At 43.5% G+C, this 13,620-nt stretch overlaps 1 protein-coding gene across 2 annotated transcripts in view; it reads left to right on the top strand.

The window, feature by feature from the left end:
* atrnl1a (attractin-like 1a) overlaps positions 1-13,620 on the top strand; it is a 449,940-nt gene that overhangs the window by 264,656 nt on the left and 171,664 nt on the right. The gene's annotated exons all lie outside the window — the stretch shown is intronic.

Raw genomic sequence — 13,620 nt, 5'->3', positions numbered from 1 at the left:
TGGTAGAAGCAGTCTGGAACATAGTCTGTTGTCTGCAGGCAAAATCCTGCCACTCAGGTCTGACACCGGCCCAGTGCGATTGCATCCGTGCACGTTTGTCTCACTGTTGTGTGTGTGTGTGTGAGGAAGTGAGCTGTGCTTTGTGCCCAGGGCCGGCTTCTGGACATCAGCGACCTTTAGGGCAGCATGCGGGGATGATGTCATCAGTCGGGGACGGCGTCACGTGGAGCCAGGAGATGTCAGCGTTGTGTGTTTGTGTGTGAGTCACCGCTGTGTGTTTGACTCACCGTTTTCTGCTCTCCAGCAGACTTCCAGTGGGAAAAGACAACGACACCACTAGTTCTTGGACACATTTTTACGCAATGTCCTCATTATTTCATTTGGATGGTTTTCTTGGAGCTGGATTTCAAGCTGTATTTAACTCTGAAGCAGCTCCCACACCTGGTTGATTTTGGTGTGGTGTTCCTGGTGGAGAGGCGCCTCGGTGCAGCTTGTGTCTTTCCCGTGGGGAGCTCGGCCAGCTGCTCCACATACACCAGCACAAGTTGGGAATGTTCGGTTTGATCGTACTAGCTTTATACATGTGCAGAATTTCCAGGAGCTTAGTCCTGGACTCGGCTCCAGAAGGTCTGGTCTTGCCTCAACTTAGTCAGGTCAAGCCTGGGAGCATGTGGTGGTGTCTCGCTTCGCCGCTTTCTTCGCACCACAGAACCGGTTTGGATCCTAGATGGCAACCACCAAGGTAGACAAACGGTCTATCCCCACTTCTCGCAAGTCTGTCTGCCACAGACAGGTGAAGCATGGTGGTTGCCCCATTGGCCTTCTCCAGCCACTGGGGTCCTCAACACTCAGGCACTCATTGCGCTGGATCATGCACAGAGATAAGTGCCATGTGGCTAAAATAATCTAAGCAGATGCTCCCTCACAATGCAAGTGCTGCTTCTTATCTTACTCAAAGAAGTAACCACTTGTTTGATACAAAGTCATTTGAATGGTACCCAAGGGTCCTCCAAAGGGGCCTAGTATTCAAGACATCCAGTTGTCACCTTGTATCCCCAGTTCACATCCAAGTCTCATAACCAAACAGAAAGACAGGAAGCAGCAGGACCCCATAGACTTGGCTTGCTGATTGTGGAAATAATTACCTTGGTGTGTACAGAGTGTACACCACATTGATGTAGCAGTTTCAGGCTCAAAGATGATGCCTCACATTCAGTCAGTCAGTCAGTCAGTCAGTCACTCACTCACTCACTCACTCACTCACTCACTCACTCACTCACTCACTCACTCACTCACTCACTCACTCACTCACTCACTCACTCACTCACCATGCAAGAAATTCAACTGCACACCAGGAGGAACTTGGGATTAAGGACCTTGCCCAAGGGCCCTTAGTGTTTTTCCAGTTTGACGGAGATTTGAAATAAGGACCTTCTGGTCACAAGCCCGTGGTTTTAACCACTTGACCATCACCTCCCAAAACCTCAACCTCCATTCACATAAAATCTACCACAACAAGCTGTAGCTAACAAATTGGCCTTGTATTAATTTGGCAAGGTGACCAATCTTGTTCGCTTGCTCAGCCCGATACAAGAGAACTTGGCCCAGGGCTATCCCTATCCCTAACCCTACTCCTTCCCATAACTCCCACTGTACCCATAACCCTAACCCTACGTCTAGCCCCCACCCTACTCCTACCCTGAACCCTCTCACTAACCCTAACTCTACCTCTCAACCTCACCCTCCTCCTTCCCATTACCCTACCCCCTACTCCTTCCCATAAACCTCACCCTACCCCTACCCCATGAACTTAGGGGAATGTCTGGGAGTAAAAAGTATGAATGTGAAGCAACTTAAGTGAAACTTAAATGCAACATTATATATGATATTAGAAGAAGACATTAGGTTGAGCATATCTCAGCACGCCTTGGCCCAGCCACTGCACCCTGCTATTGAGGTGGGTGCTACTATCGAGGTATTACCTAGATTTACAGAATGGGCCGATTGTGCTGGAAATTATTCATCTTTCTTAACTTCTGGATCTGTTCCTAAATGTTTCAAATCTGCAGTGATTAAACCATTACTTAAGAAACCTAATCTTGACCCTAGTGTATTGAAAAATTATAGGCCGATATCAAATTCATCATTTTGTTCTAAAATTCTGGAAAAAGTGGTTTCATGGCAGCTCATGGACTATCTTACTGAGAATAATTTCTTTGAGCCACTACAGTCTGATTTAGAAAATGTCACTCCACGGAGACAGCTCTCACTAAAGTAGTGAATGACCTTTTGCGACAGCGGACTCGGACACCACCACAGTTTTGGTGTTGTTGTTCTTTGTGCTGCATTTGGTACTCTGGATCATCATATTTTACTCGATAGGGTGGAGAATTATTTTGGGATTACTGGAAGTGCCCTTGCGTGGTTGACGTCATACCTGTCCATTCGTTCTCATTGTGTTTTGTAACACTATTTCTAATCTTAGTGATATGACGTTTGGGGTTCCATAGGGATCTGTTCTGGGCCTCCTGCTTTTTTCCCTATATGTAGCACCCCTTGGGCGTATACTGCAGCGTTTTGGGATTGCCTTTCATTGCTATGCTGATGATACTCAGTTGTACATGCTGATAACTGCTGATAATCTTATTCATATAAAATCCCTAGACGATTGCCTTGCTTCAGTGAGAAGATTGATGTCTAGTAATTTCCTGCTTTTGAACTCTGATAAGAATGAAATGATGGATCTTGGACCAGCAAGACATCAGCATCGGTTTGACCAGCTAGCGCTTAGTTTAGGTTCGTGTGTAATATAGTGAAATATAGCCATCCCATCCTATCTATGGCTGATGCTGAGACCCTGATGCATGCATTTGTTTCCTCTAGATTGGATTATTGCAATGTTTTATTTTCTGGGTTGCTGCAGTCCAGAATCAGGGGTCTTCAATTGGTTCAAAACGCTGCTGCCAGACTCTTGACACAAAGCAGAAGGTTTGACCACATTACTTCCATTTTGGCATCTCTTCACTGGCTGCCAGTCTCTGCGAGATCAGATTTTGAAGTCCTGCTCCTGGCCTATAAAGTTGTTCATGACTGGCACCACCCTACTTGGTGGATCTACTTAAGCCCTATGTACCAGCCTGGGCTCTGCGCTCACAGGACACAAGGTTGCTCTGTGTTCCTAGTGTGAAGAAAAAGTCTGTGGGACTTTCTTATCATGCCTCGGTCCTGTGGAATGATCTCCCTGTTTTAGTGAGGCAGTCAGACTCCGTGGAGACTTTGAAGTCGCATCTGAAGACACATTTATTTACTATTTTATATGATTAATATATTGTTTACTATGCTTTTATTCTTTTCATTTTTATCTTGTTTTTAACCTTTTCGTCATGCTCTTTGATTTTTTGATTTAATTTGTTTTGGTTTTTATTGTTGAGTTTTTTGTGAAGCGCCTTGAGATGACGCTATCATGATTTGGCGTTCTATAAGTTTAATAAATTGAATTGACGATATGATTTCCCCTAAGTGTGAAAAACGTTTTGTCCTCCCTCCTTCTTCCTTACATTCATTCTCAGTTCTAAATGAAGTAGAAAAAGGAGCCAAATGGTCATAATTAAACAGCATTCATGTCTCGGCTGTCCACATTCTCTCGTGCTAATTGGTGACACTGCAGTTCAGCTTTGTCCAATTACGCCACCTCGCTCACTCGCTTGATTAGCAATCAGCTTCTCCCTCACTCGCTCCCTCTTTTCCAAAACAGCGGAGAAGCCACTCGGCTCTAAGTGGCTCAGGAGACTCACTGAGCTACAGGCCACTTCATTTCCAAATGACCGCCTGTATGAACGTTCATATCCACGGGGACTCTCTGTTTCTATAAAAACTGCTTGAACTTGCAAACTTTATTAGCGTTATTTTGATGGGACGTGATAGCAGACGATCAAATTCGGTATTTTCTACCTCAACAACATGTTTAGATGTTGCAGTTCAGCTTCCATTATAAAACCATAAAGTCTGATTAATTTTTAAAGCCTTTTGATTTTCCTCCATCGGCTGAGGCGTTTGTCCTTGTGGAATGGTTCAATTTCACTGAGTTGATTTATTGTTAAATTTACTTCTGTTAGTTTCAGTTTATTGCACCTTGGTACTTACTGCGATCATTTTTTGCCTCTTGTCTTTTTAGAAATGGATTTGTAGTCTTTTGTGAAGTAATCGTCATTATTTTCACACGCGTCCAGTGCTGTGATCATTTGAATCACAGTTTTTTCGACATCTCAGGTTATTTATACCCACGATTCCAAATCCTGAAGTAAATCTAGTTTTTAAACTATTATAGTTAAATAGAATTATATATGTACATAAAGTAGACATTCAAACTGTCTTGAAGCACATAGCAGAACTAGGGATTCAGCCCACACACAAATACATAAATACACACAACTCCCACACGCAAGTACTTAAAAATACACAACTCCCTTCCACACACACAACCACACACACAAATACTCACAACCCCCCCCACACAAACACATAAATACACACAACCCCCTACACAAACACACAAAACTCCCTGACACAAATACACACAACCCCCTACACAAACACACAAAACTCCCCGACACAAATACACACAACCCCCACACAAATACATAAAACTCCCCCAAACACAAATACACACAACTCCCCCACACACAAAAACATAAATACACACAGCCCCTACACAAGCACACAAAACTTCCCCACGAATACACACACCCCCACACAAAGACACAAAACTCCCCCCACACAAATACACACAACCTGCCCACACAAATACACACAACTCCCACATGCAGGTACTTAGAAATACACAACTCCCTTCCACACCCACAACTCCAAACACAAATACACAAAACGCCCCAAAACAAATACACACAACCTGCCCACACAAATACATACAACCCCCACATGCAGGTACTTAGAAATACACAACTCCCTTCCACACCCACAACTCCAAACACAAATACACAAAACGCCCCAAAACAAATACACACAACCCCCACACAAATACACAAAACTCCCCCAAACACAAATAAATACACACAACCCCCACACAAATACACAAACCTCCCCTAAACACAAATACACAAAACTCCCCCACAAACAAATACACAAATACAGACAGCCCCCACACAAATACACAAAACTCCCCCAAACACAAACACATAAATACGCACAACCCCTACACAAACACACAAAACTCTTCCACACAAATACACACAACCCCCACACAAAGACACAAAAGTCCCCCACACACCAATACACAAAACCCCCACATGCAGGCACTTAAAAATACACAACTCCCTTCCACACCCACAACCCCACACACAAATACATAAATACACACAACCCACATGCAAGTACTTAAAAATACATGACGCCGTTCCACACCCACAACCCCACACACAAAAACGCAAAACGCCCCCACACAAATACACACAACCTCAACTCAAATACATAAAACTCCCCCAAACACAAATACACACAACTCCCCCACACAAATACATAAATACACACAGCCCCTACACAAACACACAAAACTTCCCCACGAATACACACACCCCCACACAAAGACACAAAACTCCACCCACACAAATACACACAACCTGCCCACACAAATACACGCAACTCCCCCCACACAAATACATACAACCCCCACATGCAGGTACTTAGAAATACACAACTCCCTTCCACACCCACAACTCCAAACACAAATACACAAAACGCCCCAAAACAAATACACACAACCCCCACACAAATACACAAAACTCCCCCAAACACAAATAAATTCACACAACTCCCCCACACAAATACATAAATACATACAGCCCCTACACAAACACACAAAACTTCCCCACAAATACACACAACCCCCACACACAGACATAAAACTCCCCCCCACACAAACAAACAAAACTCCTCCACACAGAAATACACACAACCCCCACATGCAGGTACTTAGAAATACACGACTCCCTTCCACACCCACAACCCCACAAACAAACAAACAAAACTCCCCCACACACAAATACACACAACCCCCACATGCAGGTACTTAGAAATACACGACTCCCTTCCACACCCACAACCCCACACACAAATATACAAAACGCCCCCACACAAATACACACAACCACCACACAAATACACAAAACTACCCCAAACACAAATACACACAACTCCCCCCCACACAAATACATAAATACACATAACCCCTACACAAACACACAAAATTCCCACACAAATACACACACCCCCACACAAATACACAAAACTCCCCCAATCACAAATACACACAACTCCCCCAAACACAAATACGTAAATATGCACAACCCCTACACAAACACACAAAACTCCCACACACACAAATACACACAACCCCCACACAAAGACACAAAAGTCCCCCACACACAAATACACACTACCCCAACATGCAGGCACTTAAAAATACACGACTCCCTTCCACACCTACAACCCCGCACACAAATACGCAAAACGCCCCCACACAAATACACACAACCCCCATACAAATACACAAAACTCCCCCAAACACAAATAAACACAAATCCCCCACACACAAATACATAAATACACAAAACCCACATGCAAGTACATAAAATACAAGACTCCCTTCCACACCCACAACCCCACACACAAATACACAAAACACCCTGACACAAATACGCAAAACTTCCACACACACAAATACCTACAACTCCCACACGCAAGTACTTAAAAATGAACAAGTCCATTCCACAACACACACAAATACACAAAACTCCCCCACACACAAATGCACACAACCTGCCTACACAAATACAGACAACTCCCCCCACACAAACACACAAAACTCCCCCACACACAAATACACACAACCCCCACATGCAGGTACGTAGAAATACACGACTCCCTTCCACACCCACAACCCCACACACAAATACACAAAACGCCCCCACACAAATACACACAACTCCCCAACACAAATACATAAATACACATAACCCCTACACAAACACACAAAACTCCCACACAAATGCACACAACCCCCACAAAAATGCACAAAACTCCCTCAAACACAAATATACACAACCCCCACATGCAGGTACTTAGAAATACATGACTCCCTTCCACACCCACAACCCCACACACAAATACACAAAACGCCCCCACACAAATACACACAACTCCCCCCCACACAAATACATAAATACACATAACCCCTACACAAACACACAAAATTCCCACACAAATACACACACCCCCACACAAATACACAAAACTCCCCCAATCACAAATACACACAACTCCCCCAAACACAAATACGTAAATATGCACAACCCCTACACAAACACACAAAACTCCCACACACACAAATACACACAACCCCCACACAAAGACACAAAAGTCCCCCACACACAAATACACACTACCCCAACATGCAGGCACTTAAAAATACACGACTCCTTTCCACACCTACAACCCCACACACAAATACGCAAAACGCCCCCACACAAATACACACAACCCCCATACAAATACACAAAACTCCCCCAAACACAAATAAACACAAATCCCCCACACACAAATACATAAATACACAAAACCCACATGCAAGTACATAAAATACAAGACTCCCTTCCACACCCACAACCCCACACACAAATACACAAAACGCCCTGACACAAATACGCAAAACTTCCACACACACAAATACCTACAACTCCCACACGCAAGTACTTAAAAATGAACAAGTCCATTCCACAACACACACAAATACACAAAACTCCCCCCCACACAAATGCACACAACCTGCCTACACAAATACAGACAACTCCCCCCACACAAACACACAAAACTCCCCCACACACAAATACACACAACCCCCACATGCAGGTACGAAGAAATACACGACTCCCTTCCACACCCACAACCCCACACACAAATACACAAAACGCCCCCACACAAATACACACAACTCCCCAACACAAATACATAAATACACATAACCCCTACACAAACACACAAAACTCCCACACAAATGCACACAACCCCCACAAAAATGCACAAAACTCCCTCAAACAAAAATATACACAACCCCCACATGCAGGTACTTAGAAATACATGACTCCCTTCCACACCCACAACCCCACACACAAATACACAAAACGCCCCCACACAAATACACACAACTCCCCAACACAAATACATAAATACACATAACCCCTACACAAACACAAAACTCCCACACAAATGCACACAACCCCCACAAAAATACACAAAACTCCCTCAAACACAAATACACACAACTCCCCCAAACACAAATACATAAATACGCACAACCCCCACACAAACACACAAAACTCCCCCACACAAATACACACCACCCCCACACAAAGACACAAAACTCCTCCCCACACAAATACACACAACCCCCACATGCAGGTACTTAGAAATACATGACTCCCTTCCACACCCACAACCCCACACACAAATACACAAAACGCCCCCACACAAATACACACAACTCCACCAAACACAAATACATAAATACGCACAACCCCCACACAAATACACACCACCCCACACAAAGACACAAAACTCCTCCCTACACAAATACACACAACCTGCCCACACAAAGACACAAAACTCCTCCCTACACAAATACACACAACCTGCCCACACAAATACACACAACTCCCCCACACACAAATACATAAATACGCACAACCCCCACACAAACACACAAAACTCCCGCAAACACAAATAAACACAACTCCCCCAAACACAAATACATAAATACGCACAACCCCCACACAAACACACAAAACTCCCTCAAACACAAATACACACAACTCCCCCACACACAAATACATAAATACGCACAACCCCCACACAAACACACAAAACTCCCTCAAACACAAATACACACAACTCCCCCAAACACAAATACATAAATACGCACAACCCCCACACAAACACACAAAACTCCCTCAAACACAAATACACACAACTCCCCCATACACAAATACATAAATTCACACAACCCACATGAAAGTACTTAAAAATACATGACTCCCTTCCACACCCACAACCCCCACACACAAATACACAAAACTCCCCGACACACAAATACATAAATACAGACCACTAACATGTAATGAACACTTCCTTGAAATGAAGCTACATTTTATGAAAAAATGTGCTCAAAGCCAGAAACCAGTGTTTTAAATAATATCCTGTTGTCTCTTCCGCCCCTCGTCTGGAGGTGTCCCGCCCCCTGGTGAGGACATAATGACAGAAATTTTAAAGAAACAGATCATTAAGGCTGAGATCACGTCAGGATGGTTGCAGGTTCCTTCATTTGTCAAACTGACCATACCATGTTTCATAAAAAGGAATTCATGTTTTATGTTTTTTCTGCATGGTTTCAAAGTTCCCTCCATCTCGTGTTAACATCTTATTAACATTTTCATGGCACTTTTCCATCGAGCTGAACGCCGCAGAGATTATTCTACAAAACAATTAAACATAAGCGAATGCACTAAATCCACCGCAATGATTTTCTATCCTCTAATTGCATCTTCTAAAACCCGGCACTGGCTGCGTTTCAACTCCAATCAGGCCTGTGATTCCTCATTTACCCTGTATTACCTCAGCTCACCATTAATGGGCCACAGGGTGCAAGCTGAGCCATCTACCCAATGGAGCGAAGTCGCTAATTGTCACTATTACCAAAGCATTACGGAAAGAGGAGGAGGAGGAGGACAGAGAAGGTGCTGCTGGGATGAAGCAGGATCTTTAACCCTCCAATGGGCCTCCAGGTAGTTTTCCTTTTAAGACTGTTCGGCCAGAGGTATCAGAGATGGAACAGGTGAAACAAACCAGGAAATACCTTCTTTGCAGATGTGACCACTTCCATGCCTTTTAATATCCATGTATTTCTAGATGTGTTTTGGTTAATATATTTTTCTATAACATAGTCCAGTCGACTCCGCGTCCCCAAACCCACGTCACTTCTTCTCCACTTGTTCTCCATCACAATGTGATACCTCTGTAAACGTGGACTTCTGCTCCACGGATTCACAAGTCATTCATTCCAAATTATGTTCTATTATTGTGTAAACTCACCAGAGATGGGAGCCAAAATGTTTAAAATGGCCAAGATCAAATAAAAATTCTACAAATCAGATCCTTCTGCTGATCTTGGAGAAACAACAGTTGGTGCCACGAAGAGAGAACAGTCTGCAAGCTTCCATTCCAATAAAATGCCCCAGTTTGTGATATTACCCCCTTCTCCTGCTGACTATAAAGTATTTGTGAAGTATTACTGATTTGACCCAAATGTAGAGTAGGTAGCTTTACAAATTTGGTTTCAAATTTATGTTCTTTCAACAAGGCACTCAATCTGAGTTGTCTCAGTCCACCCAGCTGTAAATGGGAACCAGTCTTGGCTGGGGAACTAACCTGCACTGGACTGGCATCCCATCCGGTGGAAGTCAGTGAATCTCATCTGCTTGATGGTAGGTAAGGTTCAAACTTACACTTGTGAAGTGTCTTATGTTGTGATTTGTGTCTATATAAATTGAACCTGCTGTGATGCCTGAATCTGAAATATTTACAGACCACCTCAGTCAGGATGGTTTGTACGTGTTGATGGGGCTATAGTTGTATTTTCATATCCACTAGATCAGCAACATGCAGCCACATTGTTTTAATGTTAATAAAACTACACTGAATCACATTCACCATTAAAATTTGATGTTCCACCCGTCTGTGTCCTTGGACAAGACAGTTAATCCATATTGTCTCAACCCATCAAGCTGGAAAAAAGTACCGCAGTGGCCGTGCCAGGAAATTTTTGTTGGGGGGACTGAGGCGGGGTGGGAGCTGGGGTAAAAGTTGGAGGGGCTCCACAAAATGTCATTGAAATGAACAATATATAGTAAATTGCTTAATAAATACCAAGATATGTGTTTTAGTCACCCGTGCTCCTCTAAAATGTGGTATCAATGCACACACAGTTCACTTAGAATGATTGCAAGTTCAGTAAACTTGCACATAGGTATAAATAAAGATAAGTGAAGTTTTAAAAGTGGCTGTAATAAATATTTAGGAAACCTAATTTTTTGGAGTATGGAGTTAAATTTGTTTCATTAATACTTGCAAATGCACAGTGGGTGATTTACAAATATCCTTTGATTTGTACACGTGCTTTGTGATGCACAAACACAAATTTCTGATTTGTAACTTGTGTGTGGGTTTTTACAAATAAATGTTTATTTGCAAAACTGAAAATTCTGTTTGTGAAGGGTGATTCAGCATTGGTGGATCACCGAACACACATTCATCACGTTGCTCAGTTACACATTATTGAGACATTCTCAGTGCAAAACTGCAGTTGAGATCCACAAATACCTCGGCTGGGTAAGTAACCTGCATCTGATTGGCATTGTAGACTCACATCCACTTAACGCTACGGAATCCGGAGACAAGCACCGGCACCAATGGACCTCAGGGCCTGTATAGGACTTTTTTAATGACCCTTTCTTGGCTCTTTTCAGATTCCGAGCAGTTTGATGTCCAGATTTTGTTCTTTCCATTCTACTTTAGTCTTGTGTTCCATCATTCCGGTGGTCAAATGTCCATTTGTTGTTGTCTTACTGCCATTTTATCCATGGTAAGGACTGAGGAATCACAGATGAGGCAGCTAGACATTTGCTTTCAGGAGCAGGGGATGGACTGGTTTTCTGTTTGGGTGGTTGCCATCCATGACCCAAGGTGGTTCTGCAGTGCTGATTTGATCCATTTGTCATCACTGACATTTCACCCAGACGTTGTGGCAACTGGCTACAAGCTGGTGCTGGTTAACGGTGCTGACTGGCTCCTCCTCTCTCGGTACCTTCCAGTAAAAAGCAGGTGCAGCAAGAACGTGTTTCAAAACACAATCAGATTGTTTCCGGCTGTTTGCAGAGGACATCTGAGATAAACCCGGCTGTGTCCATTAACAGAGCAACAGTTTGTGAATAAACTGTTACAGTGCGATGATTCTGTCGCGTCCTCGCCTCTGGAGGGGATTTCCTCGTCTTGAAGCTGTGCGAACACTCTGACGGCGGCTCAGCAGTGGGCAGAGGACCGGAAAAGCCGTGACTGCAGCCTCTTCCGCACGCTGGGAGTGAAAATGTCACGCTCATTACTGCACAAACACCCTTGACACCGCTGTCGTCTCCTCGGCGAGCCTTTCAGCCCGCAATCAGGGCCATGCATCACACACCCACACGCTTTCTGGATGAAGAGGGCAATTGTTTCAGAGTTGCCTTTCTCTGCGTTTTCTCACGGACTTCCCGTTGTTAGGACTTGCTCTGTTGTGAGTTCTTGTCAGAACTGTTTCAGAGCAGAGTTGTGTGTAACTTTGCCCCACAGCCGTTGAACTTTAAGGCTGCGTGTGTGTTGGTGTGTTCATGAAAACGTCTTCTTTGTTCACCAGCATCATCGTCATCATCATCATCCCTCATTTACCTCTTGGTGACCTTTGCTGTCCTAAAATCCCCAGCTGCCTGTGGTTACAGTGGTTTTCTCAGAATCCCGCTTTCCTCAGTTAGATTTGTGCCCAGTGATGGGAGCATTGTACAGGAACGGAATTCAAAGTCTTGGGTTTCGAGGTCTTTGGTCCTTCCAGGGTGTGTTTTGTGTGTATAATGTTATTTAAGGACAAGAAGGAACATATTAAGAATGGAAGTTGGGGTCTTGAACTCAGATTCTCCAATAATTGTTTCAACCCACAGAGGGCTACTTGAACATTCAAAGAAATTGGACCCAATACTCAAAACCCACAGTATTAGTTTAAGGGCAGAAGTTAAACCAGCGGCTTCAGTCCTTTTGTTGGCAAGGAAAGGTTTGACTTTGACTTTGATTCAGTGATACTCTGATCTTTGCCGAATCAATGGACACTCTGAGTACAGTACTTTAGAAGCTGAGTATGGAATGGGAGTTCCTGGGTTTGTGATTGTCCTGGATCAAGATGAAGATCAAGGCATTTGGTGACATCCTGGACTCATCAGAGATGTATCTGCATGTATCAAAAGTGTTGAACTTACCTCAACAGTGATATATTCATGTTTCTAGGACCTCAGCTTGTCAGATCAGAAGATGCCTGGAAGACCTCGTAGAGGTGTTTGGCAATGCCAATATCTTTGTCATGCTGATGTCTCCGACTAAGGCATGCTAATCTCTTTGCAGACTTTGACATTAGCATTATGCTACCTTTCTTACTGTGTGGCTATGAGGATTTAATGCTGACTAGTGACCTACACGGATGATACATACAACATTGAAACAAAAAAATGGGAAAATGTTGGGAAGACATCTAGCTTCAGCTAATTTACAGTCCCTGGTCAGGCTTTAGAATAGTAAAATATACTAAGAAATAATACAATGCAATGAAACCAATACAGTGAATAATACAATGAATACGTACCAAAAATAACCCAGAATAAGTTCTTGCCAGCATTGTGTCACTCAGCGTTAAGGACCCCAGCAGCTAGTGAAGATTGAGGACACATTTTGGGGCTCAGCCTTCATACACCTACAGTG

This window comes from Thalassophryne amazonica, chromosome 13 (assembly GCF_902500255.1).
Source record: "Thalassophryne amazonica chromosome 13, fThaAma1.1, whole genome shotgun sequence".
NCBI classification, from domain to species: Eukaryota; Metazoa; Chordata; class Actinopteri; order Batrachoidiformes; family Batrachoididae; genus Thalassophryne; species Thalassophryne amazonica.
The sequence above is the reverse complement of the archived record's forward strand: the minus strand, read 5'-3'. Positions and strand labels throughout refer to the sequence as shown.